The following is a 17358-nucleotide window of genomic DNA, read 5'->3' as shown; positions in this document are numbered from 1 at the left end:
TGATACTGAATCACAAATTATATCTTTATACTCTCATTGGCAGAATTAATCTGTTTTCCTAACTGCTCTTTGTACTACTGTCTTTGCTCTGCAAAGATATACAAATCTAGAAATTAAGGTTATAACTTTGCCGTGATACCCAATATCTAGGACTTCTTTCTTTGAAATATATCTAAAATAATATTAATTTTTACAATTTATAGTAGCAAGCACATATGCCATAATTATTGCTCATAATAAAGATAAGGGTGGTTAGAGAATTCTTGAAGTCTTTTTTTTTCTTCCTTATCTTGAATCCTTAAAAATTATGAGGCTTTTAAAAGAAAACTCTCTCTCTCTCTCCATGTATAACGTAACATTCTTCATCTCTAACAAAGGGAGCCATGTAAGTTTCTAATACAAGTTTTTAAAGGAGAAAGGATAATTGTTGTCACTAATAGCTATATTTGAGTGTTCCAGATTCCAGACTGTAGAGAAGTTTAAGTTATTAAACATCAACATCACACAGGAACCACTGCATCATGTTACTGGTGTTCTATAGGGTGAAAGGAGGATGTTGTAGGTATGCAAGAGGGAGATGGCTAAGCCTTTTGTTTCTGGTCCTGAGAGGTAAGGATGAGACCGTGAGCCAGCCAGGGCTTTTACGCCCCTCCACCCTTGGTTCCCACCCTTCTGCTCATGCTTTAGAACAGGGGTCTCCAAATTAGTGTCAAGTGCCCGAGGAGGTCAAGGGCATGGGGGCTGTGATAAAGTAGGCAGGCATCCATGGTTTCAGGTCTCCTTTTCTGGATCCTCAAGCACCATGTCTGTTCTTTTCTAGAAGGGACCTGCCTAGGAATATGCCTAGGGTGGGGCTGCCACTCAAGCAAACTCCTTCCCAGCCCTCTCAACACTCCGTAGCTGCACTCGGTGGCTGTGAGCTGCCGTGCAGGCCATTCTCCCTCCCAGCTACACTTAGATCTCACTTCATTTTGGAGATGAAGGGAAGAATATTTCCAACCCAGAATACAATGCAGAGACTAACCTTTAAACAGTTGCAATAATAGAATAAAAATATTTTAAGACAGTAAAGCTAGAAAAAGAATGCCTGCATCTTTTCTCAGGGGACCATTAGAAAATGTGTTCCAACAAAAAGAGAGTAATCCAAGGTTGAGAGGATCCCGCACATAGGAGAAATGGACCAGGGATCCTGGAAGTGAGACCAAAGGATCTCTAGGTGGCCGGCGGTCGCAGACTAGAGAGCAGCCAATCCACGCTCAAGTGAAAGGGTGTCGGATCAAGCAGGGACGTCTTCAAGAGAAGAGAAACACAAGTCGATGAGCTGCGCTGCATTCAAATGTGTTGAGAAAGACTCCCAATTCCGTTAAATTTCAAAGATGATCAAACGTAGAAAACGAAGTCCATGAAATAAATGTGACAGGTAGCGACTGCTGTTGTACAGCACAGAGTTTCACGAGAAAGACACAATGATGTCACAGTGTCTGTTCTAGTTATGAAAGTGTTTACTTGCTTGTCCTGAAACACCTCCAACAATCAGGATATAACAGGCGAGGCTGGGGAAAGGAGCCAACAGTGTGCGTGAGGGAGCATTGGGCACAAAAAGTAGCTATCTTCAGGAAAATGACCCAAATTAACACCTGACACCAAGGCTGAATGCAAGCAAGAGGACCCAGAAACAGTGGTACTCACTGGCAACAGAGCAGAAGACTCGGGGACCCGGTGGGAGGTTGTGGTAGGCAGCCCAGTGGCCCCTCAGTGACGCCCAGGGCCTGCAGGCGCCTTTCATTTCCTGGCAGCGGGAATCTGCCAGTCCCCAGAAGGTCCTGTCCTGCCGACGCTCCCAGCCTTCAGGTCCCTGGAATCCCACAATCTACGCAAGGGGGGTCCCATCCTTCTCTTGCCCTCAGATCAAGATTTATTTGCCCTGATGTGTGTTAAAACAAAGTCACTCTTTCTCGAGAGCAAAATCAAACCCCAGGACTCGAAGACCAGCTAAATAGTTTAAGAAAAAGGGAAAAGCTCTCATGTATCTATGGCAGGAAAAATGCTCCTGCCAATGATCAGCCAGCCTCTCGCCCCCACAGAACAAAACTTCTTATTCAGTTGTGGCGAGCCGAGGTGGGAAGGGCATGTTTAAATTCAACCATTTAAAAAAATATATTGGTTACTTATTGCACTGTAGCCAGAGAACGTGGGTTTTGTATTTTGTCATGTTTAGAGTCTATTGAGATATTAACAGTGTTCTAAAATCAGTTCTTTAAATCTGCCAAATGTTTATATTAAATATATATATGTGTATGTATATGTATGTGTATGTGTGTGTGTGTGTATATATATATATATATATATATATGATGAATATGTTTTAAACTATCTGTTAATTATATCAGTTGATTCATCTAATAATAAAAATGGTTGGTAATATTTACTCTGGGCCAGGCTCCATCCCAGAATCGTCAGATACATGACTTCTGGGAGAAGTGCAGGCTCTTCAAGGTTAGTGTTGTGACGCCCACATGAACTTGATTGCTGAACTTGGGGCACTGAGAAGCTAATCACGGGCTGATCCATGGCCAGGCAAGGGTGTGGCCTCCCTCGTTGTGCTCCAAGGCCCTCTGTTTATGTGGACTTCATTTCATGCCACCTCCCATTATTTTGAAAGAGTTGCAACGGGCCTCATTAACAAATAAAAACAAAGCACTGACTTATCTAGGTTAACTCTCAAACAACACTTGATATATTTATCAATGATTTCTTTCCTCCCCGCTACTTCTAGTTGCCTTGGGTTTACTTACTTGTATCATAGAAGTTGCTAGTATCTCTGACTTGTGAGCATTTCCATAAATCCCTTTATGTTGGCGTTTCCTTTACGGCTTTTTCTCCATTTCTGCATTTTTATTCTACATGTTCACATGTCAAGGAAATGACAAGGTCCCTTTTATTACTATGATTTGAAAGGAGCTGGTGTGGTTCAACTTTCGAATCCGCATTCTCTTGGTGTCCCAGTGTCCCCGCCTAGTTTCTGGGAGGTGCAATGACTCAAGTGACTCAGTTGGGTCAGCTGAGTCACCAGGAGCCAGCCCCAGGGACAGGGCTGGATGGGAATGTAAGGTGTCTGCTCTCTCCTCTGTTGTCTAACCACTGCTTCCCGACGGTGGCTCACACGCAGTTGCGTAACTTTATGTTCCTTTTATCTACTCCTGTCTAAAATGGTAGTGACAATCCTTTATCCCTTCACCTTCCCATCAGGATGTTGCGAGGATTAATCATTACAAACAAAATGAAATTATCAATCTCTCCGCAAATAAGTTTACTAAGTAAATATAAGAAACTTTCCCAGTGGTTTCTTTGTTTTTTATAATCGTGCACGCCGGATGAGGAAGCACACCGTCCAGGAAGGAGAAGTTTTGAAATTCCTTCCAGAGAAGTTTCACCTTCATTTGAAATTGACCCGGAGGCTAAGGAACCCTAGAATTGTTCCAGCTGGTTTTTACTCTGCTAAAATATTTCCAAGGACTAATATGCTAATTTTTAGACTGACTCTGGTAGTTGCATTGTTCTGACTTTCTTTTCTGTTATATTTGCTGTGATTCTGTAGGTCCCACTACTTATCTGTGCCATTCCATGTATTTTCAGACTCCAGGACAGCAGAGCCGGGTGGAACAATCAACCCAGGAAAGGATGTTGATCAGACGCTTGATGCGAGGTTTGGGGCAGATGTTCCCAGATTGGTTGGTGGCTTAATATCATGAGGGTCTTGTGCTCTGTCTTCCCCTCTACTCCAGCATCTGGAGTGTGTTTGATATTGCCAATAGGCTTGATGCTTCAGGGTCACCAAGTGGTTGCCATACTTCTAGACAGCACATCTTCATAGCTTTGCCAAGATGTCACGGGGAAGCCCTTCTCGCATGTCTGTTTTATTTTACCCAGAAATGGAATCTTTCCCTGAAGACCTGAGCCTGGTGTTGGAGTGAGCAGAACTAGACTCATGGCCTCAGGCTGCAGGGGTGACTGTAAGAGTGAGTGTTGGTTATGCTCAGCATCTACACCGACTGGTGGGCAGGGGAAGAGGAGTTGGGAGTGACCACCCGTGTCTGTCACGACTCCCAAGTTCTTTTTCTTTCTTTCCCTTCCACCCCATTCACAGGAACCTTGCCTGCCCGTGGCCTTCCCTCTCTAGGCAGGGGCCTCTGACGAGCCTGTTATGGAAGTTATGGAAATTGACACTCCCCATCTAGGAACTAAAAAATGGGTTCTCCTCGTCCCTCTTTCTTGACTCCTACCTGAGCCTAATTTGGGGTTTACCTCTAAATAATGATTGTAAAATTGTTGTCCCATAAGGTCAAGAGAAACAGGATGTATGAGGAGGTCCTCGGGTTCTGTGATTTCCTTTCACATTTGGTTAAAAGATTCTTTAATAGCAAATGGTATGATGCTTCAGGTAAATCACAGATGATTTCCACAGGCTCTCCTCGGATGAAAGAGACTGAAACGTGAATGTGTCCAAGATTCTGTGGGGGAATGCAGTTAAAGTTCTAATCCACAAGAATGCAAGAAAATATTTGGAAAACAATTCACCATTAGCTTGCCTAATACATACCAACTTACCTTCATATTTGCCTATGATGTGATGCTTTTTACTACTCTGTACATTTATTCCACCGGAATACAGCGTTGCCCAACTGTAATAAGCAAGAGAGACTGAGAAGTATTTTCTAAATTTTTACCATCTGGGAATGTGCCATTTAGTTGCTTTGTGACTTTTGGTATGTTGTATTGAAATACTTGGGTAAGATCCTAAGTAAACTTGTTCAGTAAATGAATGTAAAATTTTGGGGATTTGTTTTGGATTCAAGGGAAACTATTCAACAGACAGCAAAGCAGACAGTGTGCTAGAGCCCAGGACGCCGTGTAGCGTCCTGGTCAGGAGCCTGGAACCGCAAGGCTTTGTGTCAGTGGGGTGCCGCGGAACTCTCTGGAATGATGGAGATGTTCCATATCTGAGCTGTCCATAGGGGCCTCAGTTCACATGTGCAGTCACACTCTTGAACTGTGGCCGGTATACAGTGGAAGAAGTGAGATTGTAATCTTATTTAATTTAATCAAATTAATTTTAAATTTAAGTATGGCCACAAATGAGCACCTGACCACCAGACAGGGCTGTGCAGAGTGGGGCACAGGGTCAGGGTTCACATCCCACCTGGCCCTTACTCATCTGCTTCCTAACTGCCAACTGCATGGTGTCACCATCTGTAAGAACGTCGGGAAGACCAAGACACATATGGGGTCCAGGTACGGAAGGTCCATACCTCCAATCTGTGGCATGAGGCGGTATGCGGAAGTGAATGTGTGACTATGGGAAGTACCTAGAAATATATGTCATCGGTATTAATATGCAAGTTTGTCATTATTTTTACTTTTATGAGGAAAAAGCAAGGTCCATTCTTTAAATGAGGTTCATTTTAATTAGCCAGGTCATTGGATAAACGCTTGGTCTGAATTTGGCTCTCTGACTCTCTGGACGTTGATGGTTGTCTCACAGTGTAATGGGATTTGTCAATGCACTCTCCCTGGCTCTGCGAATCGGTGTCCCTGTGAACCCAGTGTTTTGACTTGCATAGACAATTGATATAAGAGAGTTTTATTTATTTTTTTGTTATGCCATAGGTTTATCTCTGTTAGTATGTGGTCTTTATTAGTACATTCTCAGTTTTTTGCATTTGATAAATGAGGAAAGCCATTCCTCATTTCTCAGATATCCACATTGTAGAGTTGAGTGGGGGATATTAAAGAATTAATGGCTGCATTTCAGGTATTTAGAACACATTTCCTACAAATGATGATAACAATCACATTGGCAACAAGGAATTGTTAAGTGATCTGGGCGTAGAATAAGTGCTGCATAGGCATCATTTTGGTTGATCTTTGCTGTCCCCACCATCCTAAGGGAGCAGGATGGAGAGCTTGAGAAGTTTCCTCCAGGTCTCATGGGCAATGAGCAGCAAAGACAGGGTTTGTTATCTTTGAAGTTTGCTGAAATCCGCCTCCTGCAGTATGAGAACGTATTTATTAACTCAGTGTGTCTGTTACTTCCTTTAAGAAAAATGCAATAATTAAGTTTAATGATCAGTTTTGCATTTGAAAAAAAAAATTGGAAATAGGAGGCAAGATAGCTGTTGCTGAAGCTGGAGATGGAAAGCTCTGTCTGTTTGGGCACCTTTGACGGTGGGAACTCTTTGGATTTCCTCTATGCAGTTTTCCTTGAGAAAATCTCTTGCTTTAAGGGTTTCTTATGCTGTTGCTAACACAAAGATTTTGTCCTATGAAAATGAACTCCTGCTCAGCCTGGTTTAAGATATAAAGAATCATCTGTTGATGGCATTTCAGTAAATTTTTAAGTTGCAAGTTTAAATATAGATAGTTGAGGATATTAGCGGTGCCCTGGTCTGGATGCAGTTGAAGTGTATCCCCTTGTTGTTCTCGTGTTGGAAACGTGGCCCTAGCATTGTGGTGTTGGCCAGTGGTGGGCACTTTAAGAGGTGGAGCCTGGCTCAAGGTCCTTAGATCATTATCTCTCAAAAGACATTGTGGGAACTCAGCCTCTATCTGGTTTTCTGTTTAGAAATGTGATCCATCCCCAACCCCATGCTCCTGCTGTTTGATACCACCCGCCATCTGCCATGGACCTCACCAGAGCCAAGCCAGTGCTGGTGACTTGCTCTTGGGAGCTAAATAAACCTCTTTACTTTCATAAAGTTGTCCTGCCCCACACATTTAATCATAGTAACAAAATATGGTACAGTGGGCAAATTCTTAAGGTGAAACTGGCACATTTTTAAAGTTATCTCCTGTCTAGAAAACCCTTTGCAAGAGGTGGAGGGATTCCCACCCAACCTGGTTTCTGTCTTGGTATACTTGTCTTTCTTTGCACCCTTATTTTACTGTCTTTTTTGTTGTTTGTCTGGTTTTATACATGCCAGTAGAATGCATTTTGACATCTCATACATAACTGGAGTATAACTTCTCATGCATCTGGTCACACAGGATGTAGAGTTACTCAGCTCATGTAGTCGTATATGCACATAGGGAAATAATGTCCCAGTCATTCTATTATCATTCCTACCTCCATGCCCCTCCCCTCCCTTTATTCCCTCTGTCTAGTCCAAAATACCTTTATTCTTCCCATCTCCCCTTAGTGAATTAGCATCCACCTATCGGAGAAAACATTCAGCCCTTGGTTCTTTGGGATTGGCTTAGTTTGCTTACTGTAACGCCCTTTTATTCATGCAAGTGATCAAAACCCCCTTCAGAGAGGACAATTAATGTATTACCTCTCCAGTGACACTCTTCATTCTTCTTGACAAGGAGCCATGATGGGAACTTTGTCCCACCTAATATCCAGGGATGGACCCTCACTGGTTTGAAAGAGTAAATGCTTACCTTGCTTAAAAAAAAAGAAAAGAAAATCTCCAAGCCCTAGGTGTGCACATGGAGAGTGCCTGCTGAGGGAGCCGGACCAAGCCTGAGGGGTCTCACCTGAGATCTCTGAAAATTATGCAGAGCTTTGTCACATTGATTTTAGAAATGAGTCATCAAAAGAGCCTGCTACCCTAACCAAAGAATACTTTAAAGCCTAGAATGTCTCCCTAGTATAGAACCAATCCTCCTTTACTCCTGGACATGTAACCCTTATTCATGTATAAATTTTTACAGAATTGTGTGTTTTCAAACCTCTTAGGTGTATCCCTAAGAGCGGCCTTGCTGGATCATATGGTAATCTGAGGTTTAATTTTTTGAGGAACTGCTAGACCAACCCACAAATTGTCGATCTCATTTCCATTCCCACCAGAAAGTTGGAGGAATCAGTTTCACCACGTCCTTGCTAACCCTCATCGTTTGCCGTCATTTTGATGTCACCATCTTAGCAGGCCTGAAGTGCTGCATCATTGTTCTAATGCAGAACTTTGCAGAGGTCTGGGCTGAACTCAGCCAGAGCTTGATGGCGTGTTGGAGTCACAGCCCTGGGATGGTGGCTGTGGCACCCTTCCTATTCTACTTCCACTGCAGCCTGGTTTCCTCAACCACTTCACTCTTGCTTATTGACAAGTCAAAAGGCGTATCCATCCAAACCAGGTCTGGGTGGGTTCTGGGAATCTTTCTGTTTACAGAGCTTATCTGACCATTCTGATGAGACAGTTTGGATTCATTGCTCTGCATTTAATCTTCTGTTGGGCAAGCACTGTGTTTTTGTTCATTACTCATATTTAGAACATTTCTGGCCCATAGTAGGTGCTAAATTCATATTTACTAAAAATATGTATGAAACATTAAAGGTTATGACAAGGGTCATAACAAGGTTATACAACTCTGGAGAAGCCTTTCCATTCTGCTTACTAACAACCTGGCTATAAAGGGTAAAAAGCATTTGGTCAGAGTTGCAAAGTCCTTTGAAACATTCCGCAAGATCACAAAAGAAGATCCATAAGATCACTTCCATCTTGAACATGTTCACTCATCAGAAGCCTGGGGAGAGGCTCACCTTTCATTTCTAAACTCTAGTTCTGTGCTGTGGCCCTCGGAGATCCTCTGGTCACACTTAAGGGGAACTGAACAGCTGCAACCAGAAGAAAAGGGAGGTCACTCTGCCCCTGAGATACTATGACATAAGCTGAGATTCCCTACCTCAATTTGTTAAAAGTGCTTCACAGCATTTTTGCAAAATCCTGAGTGTTTGTGTGGCCTAGACCCTGCTTTCCCCAGGCCCTGCCTTGCGGGGCTGTGGACCTCCGGGTCCCCTGAGAGTTGGCCGTTCTCTTTCCCTGGGCCCTGCATGTGGATCTCAGCCTTGGTTTTTGTCCTTTGCTGGGTTTGGACCCTGTCGTCCTGGATTCAGTGATTTATTTTTGTGTAAATACAAGAATCAAGCCAGGCCACTTTCCTTGCAGCAGACCACGGAGACTTTGGTGGTGACTGGGGAGCTTTAGAACACAGCAAAGTGTGGAGATGGAAACGGAATCTTAGACATTATTGTAAGTCCCTCAGCCTTCCTGCTGTGGGACTTCCTGCAGCCTCTGCGTGGGGCCAGTCTCCCCTTTCATCTCTCCCTCCCCTCCTCCTCTTTTGCTCAGAGTCTTTTTCTTTCCTGGTAACTTAACTGCCCTGTGCTTGCTTTCTTGATTATAACAAGGTCATCTGGGCTCAGCTTTTGCATCTTAATCTTCTTAATACTAAACAAGAGAGCACTCCTGACTAGCAATCAAATATGTCCATGCACATACACAGGCACATATGTACACGTGTGTGCATGCAAACATTGCACTTGTGCACACAGATGCACACACACAACACACACACAGAAATACAAGCACATATGTGTGTATCTATACATACATGCATGCTCACGAGTACACCAATATAAACACATGACATTTGCTCATGAGCACACATACACATACACACATATATATACACATACATCCCATATGCACACATACATACCATCAGTTTTCTCCATGACATAATTAATTCTTAAATGCCTAGACTCCATACTCTCAATTTACATGTAATATTCTGCTTTTACAAAGATGGCCAGGTCAATTTGCTGCCTGAAATATGAGAGCACTTTTCTATAATCAAGATCCCCAGCCACTTGTTCCTTCCTGTAACTCCTCCTTGTGGCCCTTAACTGCCAGCGCCTGAGAATGAACCAACTCATTCCTACTGTATCCCTAGTATGACCAGCCCTGCATTAGGCAATGCGCAAGATCAAATGCCAAGCAAGAAAAAGATGATTCCAGTTTTCACAAGCTTTTTAAGTACTAAAGTATAATATATTGAAAATATAGACTTTGAAAAAAACTAGAATAGGAAGAAATATGCACATCTTGTGCATATTAGCCTTTATTTATTTATTTATTTATTTATTTATTTATTTTCTGAAGGAGAAAATGTTTATTTGTAGCTCAGAGTTTCAGAGGTCTCTGTCCATAGGTGGCTGACTCCATTGCTTTGGGCCCAAGGTGAGGTAGCACATCATGGGGAAGGGCCAGCAGAAGAAAACTGCTCAGCTCATGGTGGGGTCAGACAGAAGAGGAAGAGAGAGGGGATGGGGTGGGGAAGGGGAAGGAGCTGCAAGAAGAAGCTCTTCCAGGGCACACCTCCGGCCATGCCCCACCTGCATATACTTACACCTAATCATTCAAACTAGAATGGACTTCTTAGGTTACAGCTCTTATAATCTAATACTTTTTACCTTTGAATACACCTGCATTAACAGGAGATTTTGGGGGACACCTCATGTCCAAACCATAACATTCTGCTCCAAAAACTCATGTCCTTTTCACAGTGCAAAATGCACTGAGTTCATCTCCAAGAAGCCCAGTCTTAACAGTTCCAGCATTGCCCAAAAGTCCAGACCAAGTCCGAGTCTCATCTGAGACTCAAGTCAAATTCTTGCTATGAGTCCCTGTAAAAATCAAAAGCAAGTTACATGTATTCATTACACAGTGGCACAGAGTAAACATTCCCATTCCAAAAGGGAGAAGTAGCATAGAGAGTAGGGATGAGGCCAAAGTAAGACTGAAAACCAGCCAGGCAAACAGGTCTGGTAACTCTGCACACAGCATCTAGGACATGTGGCTGGAGATGTTCTCTCCCAAGGGCTTGGACAGCCCTACCCCTTTGGTCCTGCAGATTCTAGTGCACAGGGGCTGTCCTTTAGCCTGACTGTCTGCAGTCAGCAACTTTTCTTGGCAGACTGTCCATGTTACTGGCATCTCTTAATTCCTGGAGTTTCCACTCCAGCTTCAGCTTCACCTCATAGCTTTATGTATCACCCTCTCAGGGGATGCCTGCAAGTTCTCTCACCGTGTTACACACCGCATGGCCCCACCTCCCAAGCTTTACTTTGAAATCTTGGTGGAAGCATCCATGACCCCTTAACTCTAGTATCGTGCATTCCTGCAGAACCAGCACTGCATGCATGATGCCAAGGTCTGCCACCAGCTTGAGCAGTCCCTGGGTGCCCTGGTGTCATGGTGTGGTGCCCTCTGAGTGCCTGTAGCTCGGCATCATGAAAGAACTTCCTAGACCCCCCACCTCCCATCAAGTAGAGGGTCCCCATTATCTAGTCTTTTTTTTGGGGGGGGGTAACCAGGGATTAAACTTAGGGGTACTCAACCACTAAGCCACATCCCTAGCCACATTCTGTATTTTATTTAGAGACAGGGTCTCATTGAGTTGCTAATGCTCACACTGAGTGCCTCACCATTCCCGAGGATAGTTTTGAACCACCGATCCTCCTGCCTCAGTCTCCCGAGCCTCTTGGATGACAGGCGTTTGCCACCATGCCTGGCCCCCATTATCTATATTTAACAGAATTTTCCCTTCCCCACCCTGAGTCTGTATTGGGTGTGGTCTTGCACTTAGGATCTTTCCTGGTGTCCCTATGTGAGTACTTAGCATCTCTTTAGGGTCTGTAATCTCTTCAACAAGCAGAGTTTTCCTTGACTCCAGATTCACATGCACTTTTCTGGTCAAATTGCAAGTTTTTCAGATCTTTCTGTTCGGATTTCTGCTCCTGATCATCAGAGCACACTGGGTTAAAAGCTGCCAGCAATATCCATTCTATCACCTGAATTCTGTGCTGCCTGTAAATTTCCTCCTCCAGATTAATTAGTCTATCATCTTTAAATTTAGCCTCAAAGAAAGTCGCAGGACATGGACCAAATGTAGACAACTTCTTTGTGAGAACAACACAAATAGGCTCTAGTCCAGTTTCCAGTAGAGTCTCCCTTCCCCTCTGAAACCTCAAGGACACAATCCACATTTCAATGGGCATTTTTGTTTGAGCTCCCACCAAGATCGTCCATTAAGCTTTGCTTAAAACATTCTGGTGTATTTTCAGCTTGCATCTCTAAACTTTTCAAAATTCTTCCCACCTGGCTCTAAAGGCTTCTGAACCACATGAACAGGTTGGTCACAGCAATGATGCAACTTCTTGTACCAATTTCTGTTTTAGTCAGCTTTGTGACCAAAACATCTGACAAAAACAGTGTAGAGGAGGAGAATTTATTTGGAGCTCTCAATTCAGAGGTCTTGATTCACAGATGGTTGACTCTATTACTCTGGGTCCAAGGTGAGGCAGAGCATCATGGGGAAATGGGCCAGGAGAGGAAAGGTGCTCAGCTCATGGTGGGGTCAGGAGGGAGGTGCAGGGTGCAGAGGCACATAGTAGCTTTTAGTGCAGTAAAATTCCTCTGAAATCCTTACTACAAAGCAGACTTGGTTTCCTAGCTGCTCCTGGATAGAGAGTGATGTGTAATATGTTTTTCCTGTCATGACACTAAAAGTCTTTAAATTGGGTATTTTTACTCTATTATAACTAAGAAGTTAGACATTTATAAATCCTACGAAGGTCCTAAATGCAGGTTTATTATTACAGTGGAACACTAAGGGACCATTAGGTCAATAAAATTTTTCAGAGAATCAGAAGTGAAAAATATTAGCAACATTGTTTAGAATATAGGAACTAGAAAGTTTAAATGTCCATGGGTGGAAATAAAATAGGAGATATGGCTGTTACTACTCAAGGGGAATGCAGACAAAATGGTCCAGAAAACACAGATAGCACAAATCACACTTACTTTATAAAAATCATTTTATTGTGATAGCTAAGGTGTGCTAGCTGGTCCGTGGGCTCTGTCTAGTAGTAGCTGCAGGTGAGGCTTCAGACGTGCAGTGGGCAAAACCCAGCTTATCTTTGCCTCACAGCTCCGTTCTCTGGCCCCTCGCGGACTTTGCAAAAGGAAAAGAAACCATCTTGAGGTGATTAAGTTGTGAAGTTTGGACAAAGCCTCGAAGGAGGGCTGGGAGAAGCTGGCACATGCTACCCCTTCTTCACCCACTTGTCCTAGTGTAGTGAGGACCGGGTCCTTATCTTCTGGGAGCAAGCAAGTTAGATGGATGGCAGTAATTCCGTCAACGAGTGCTGCCTGGGTTAGGCAGAGGGCTCGCCTCGTGGGCTGTGGAACCTGAGAGCCCTGTGAGGAAGCAGCTGTCCTGAGCCAGGTCCAGGAAGCAGGTCCAGGACGGGGTGGGCGTGGAGGGATGTGAGGCCTGGTGAGGTGAAGGGCGGCCTGAGCAGCAGCAGGAGGGGGCAGTGAAGCCCAGTGGCTAGATTCCCTTCCTGGTGGTAGAGGTTTAGGCTGGAATTACTCAGAAACAAGAAAAGCAAGGTTCAGTCGGAGGGTAGAATATCGCGGAGGAATTGACAGGCTGGGGAAGGGTCACAGATACTATTCTGTGGACTGATAGTGCTAACCCCAGTAATAGATTAGGTCACAGTGGACATTTATGGGGATGCAGATTCCTGGGCCTTCAGGGACCATATATCACACACATGTGGCCCCTAGGAGCTACAGCATTTTAAAGTTTTTCAAATATTCCATTTCAAGGACTAAAGTATGGAAACCCTATTGCAGACAATGGAGGACATACAGGAAGTTTTTCAGACAGAGTTAAAATAAGAATTTCAAAAAGCATAATTTTATAGAAACAAGTGTCCAGCAGGACTTGTTGGAGAATCCTGAGTTTAGAAGGTAGCTTGGCATTGTCTGCCTTTCTGACCCACTCATTAGGCTCTGCCAATAGTCACCTGCCCGTGTCTTCTGTAGATTACTGTGTGATCCATTCCAGAGGCTCCCAACCCTGGTGCCCATCAGAATCACCTGGGTCTTGAAGAGTCTGACTGCAGACGGTGGCATTCAGGCTAGTCACATCTACGGGGACTGAGACATCATGATTTTTAAAACCGTCCAGTGCAGCCAATGCCGAGACCTTCTGCTTTAGAGGAATTGGAGAGTTAAGACACGGTGCTCTTGTTTTTCAAGCTTGCAGTCTCATAGGGGAAATTAAACAGGCACAGACACGTGCATACGCTGGTCTACAGCACAGTGCAGTCACTGGAGGGAGGCAGGAATCCCAGTGCCACTTGGTAAAGGGTGGGAGACTTCATCTCTGCTTCAGGGTGTTGTCCAGATGTAGGAAGAAAAAGAGGAGCCTAAAAATAGCTGGAAGAATCGTTCCTCCAGCCTCACCTCACACTGAAGTCCAGGTCGCATCCTGAGAGCACTGCAGGCTCTGAGCCCTCACCTCCATGACCCCCTCCCTTCTTTGTTCTGTCTTGGCAAACACCAACCCCACTTTCCCACCTGCGTGCTCACAGCTGCCCGTGGCTGCCGAGAAGCCTGCGGTGGGCTGCGGGGTCTTCTTTCACGTTTGTGACACCTGTGTTAAGCGGCAGTGCAGTCCTGTCACAGGCCATCAGGACGGTGCTTAACCCTCCAGGGGGTGTGCGAGCCACTTCTGCTTCCCTGGCCCCTCTGGCCTAGCCTGGAGTTGCCCGGGCTCCCAGCCCTCTTCCCTCTAACCCCAGGCCTTGGCTGTGTCTGTGCTTCCTGTCTGACTCTCTGTCTGGAGCTCTGTGGGCAGGTTTCTTCCTGCTGTAATGGTATGGTGGCAGATGGTGCCTAGTGAGCTCCTTCAGTGCCGCCTGGGGCTGGGCAGGGACCCCTGAGCCAACTGGGGTGCTGGGAGTAAGTGAACCGGCCAGTGCTGGTCTGAGTACTATGAGAACATCTGGAAACGCTGGGAGGGACCTCCTGGGCTGGAGACACGAGTAGTTTACAAAACAGAAAATCCTAAGTGCCACAGGAGAAGATGTGCTGCCAGGGTTTGGTGGTCAGAGAGAGTGTCAGGTCCCTTCTGAATGACAGGCGGGAGTGGAGGCCTAGGACAGGAGGCCCAGAGGGGAAGAGACGGAGTGGTGAGGGAGGTTGTTGGAAGGCCTTGGCAAAGTCTGGCCAATTCCAGGAGTGGGGCGATGTGCTGGTGTTGAGCAGAGGGCTCTGGAGCTGGACTGCTGGTTCCGTTGGTTATCACCGCACGGCAAAGGCAGCTTTGCCATGACTTGCTCCTTGGTTTCTTCATCAGTCGCCTGAGAATAATAATGGCTTCTTCCTTGCAGGGTTTGATGAGTGCACAGGTGAGGGTCTTGGAACAGTGCCAGGTGCTCTCAGGAGCTGTGGGGCCAGCACTGCTAGGAAGAGATGCTTCACCATCAGCTTGGCCCTCGTCATTTCCATTCACAGGGACTTTCCTGTTTTTCTCTTATTTTCCTTCTCTTGATCTATTATGAAGTCAGTTGGAAAAAACATCAAGGAAAACAGGATTGAGAGAGCCGAGGAGGCGGTGGGGAAGGGGAAGGCTGGGCTGTGGGTCTGTTTGGGAGTCCCTGCAATAGTTTCCTCTTTCTGACTTCCAGGGTCCATGCATGGAAGCTGCACCCTCCCAGTCTGTGTTCCACCTGGAGACGTCCTGCGAGCTGCGGGAGTGGACGTGAAGGCCCCGAGTGTGCGGGAGCAGACAAGCTTCCACGAGAGATTGGGAGGGAGGATGAAGCAAGGGAGAAGAAGAGTCACAAGTGATCCTGAGGTTTTGAGACTGCCCGAGTAAGAGAAGGATCTAGGTTGCCATTGACATGGATAAGGAAGCCTGCGAGTCGGAGAGACAAAGGATAGTGAGGAGGCTGCTTTGTGATAGGTTAAGGTGAGATTCAGATGGGTGGTGCAGGTGGCCCGGGGCTGCGTGCACCAAGAAACTAGACTTCCTTGGAGAGGGAAGAGTAGAAGATGCTAGTGTGTCCTCAGATCTGCCTTCCTCTGGTCTCCCACACCCTGATTTATTCCCTAGTTTGCATCCAGCCTCCTCTTCGCCAACCAGAAATCTGGTTCAGCTCACACCCCTGTGGATCCAGGGCTTTGTTGGGTGGGCTACTTGCCGCTCCCTGGGGTAGCGGTGTGGATGAGCATGAGTTTTCCTTTCCTTCCTTTCTCCAGATGGAGTGGAGATCTGTCGGAGCCCAGCCAACGTGATGAGTGTGGATGGTTGGATGTCCCCAAAATGCACGCCGGGGAGCTCCTCAGCGGGGAGTCGTGAGGATGAAATGAGCTGAAGTGACACAAGTTGTCCTGTGCTGCCTCCAGAGTCCCCGGATAAGACAGCTGCTCAGCAGAACAGCCAGCCTGGTCCTGCTCCTCGCTGGAGTCCAGCCCAGTGCTGCTTGGTTCCCGCGGAGGAGCTGGGCCTCGGGGTGTCCTGACCAAGGACGGAGGAGCTTCTGTATATGTATCCACCCACCTGGGGCCTCAGGACAGCCGGGGTCCGCTCCACCCTTGAGCTTCTCTCTTTTTATGTCTTTCTGATCTGCTGGGGACAGATGGTCAAGATGGCCTTTTCAAAGCATTAGGTAGCTGGCTTTGGTGTTGGGCCCCAGCTTAGACACCACCCAGTTCGGTTTTGACTTCAAGGCTCAGTGGAGGCATCTTTTATTTTTGACAGAGTAGCTTATGCCCTAATTTTGTGTCCGTGACCTTGAAATCCCTGATAGCCCTGATTGAATTGGAAACTTCTCCTTGAACTTTGATCATCTGATCGGCACCCAAGTGAGACCGCTTGAGGCTCCTCTGGTGATGGAGGAAATCACAGAGTGGAGGGATGGAAGGGATGCTGCGGTTTGTCCCAAGTGACATCACACTGATGCACCCATGGTCACATCCACTCACTGAAAAGGTTATCAGTCCCTCATAAACTCCCATTCTCTAAGCATGAAGCTATTAACTGCAGCCCCATCTAAACAGCAATACCACAGGAGTACCCAGTGTTTAGCACCGATGTAAGTCACTATCAGGCAAGAAGTGGAAATTTTATAGTGGAGTTTTGTGTAAACTTTTCAATGATTTTAAATAATAATAATAATAAAAAAACCAGAATATAAACTTGCATTTATGTCATACTTAAAACTAAGGGGGGCCAAGAAAATGGAAAGCTATGGAAAATAAAACCAATTGCTATGCTTGGGCTATTGGGATGATTTTTCTTTTCTATTAAATACTAGTGAGTATGGTATCCGTTTGCTTGTCCATTGTTCTTGCATCAAACTAATAAAAATGTTGTTTTTATTCTTTTTTTCTTTTCTGCTTAAAAATAGGTAAAGCAAATAAGAACATACCAATTTACAACGTCATCCTTCAGGGCTCAAAGGCAATGACAGAAACAGAAGTTCACTTAGTGACACAAGCCTTCCTCATCCTCTCCCAACCCGTCTATAAACTGTCGTAGCTGTTTGTTGAACTTAAGTTTGCAACCTAACATGAGCTGGGGATCCTATTAAGAAGGATTGGTGTTTTAGAGAAACCACGACACTAAGTTATGCACAAGAGGGAGACTTTAGCCAGTTCTTAGAACAAGCGTGGTGACATTTTCCCTTGCACCCTGGGAAACAGTATTTCCTGGATCATG

General features: G+C 45.3%; 1 long non-coding RNA gene across 1 annotated transcript; it reads left to right on the top strand.

Moving 5' to 3' along the window:
- Positions 1–15214: 15214 nt before the first annotated feature.
- Positions 15215–16965, top strand: LOC110597265 (uncharacterized). Its single transcript, XR_002483094.3, has 2 exons — positions 15215–15606; positions 15897–16965. It is a non-coding gene; the product is annotated as an uncharacterized LOC110597265 (long non-coding RNA).
- Positions 16966–17358: the final 393 nt, after the last annotated feature.

Source organism: Ictidomys tridecemlineatus, chromosome 13 (genome assembly GCF_052094955.1).
Source record: "Ictidomys tridecemlineatus isolate mIctTri1 chromosome 13, mIctTri1.hap1, whole genome shotgun sequence".
Classification (NCBI taxonomy): Eukaryota; Metazoa; Chordata; class Mammalia; order Rodentia; family Sciuridae; genus Ictidomys; species Ictidomys tridecemlineatus.
Note: the sequence above shows the minus strand (reverse complement) of the source record. Positions and strands in the feature narration are given on the sequence as shown.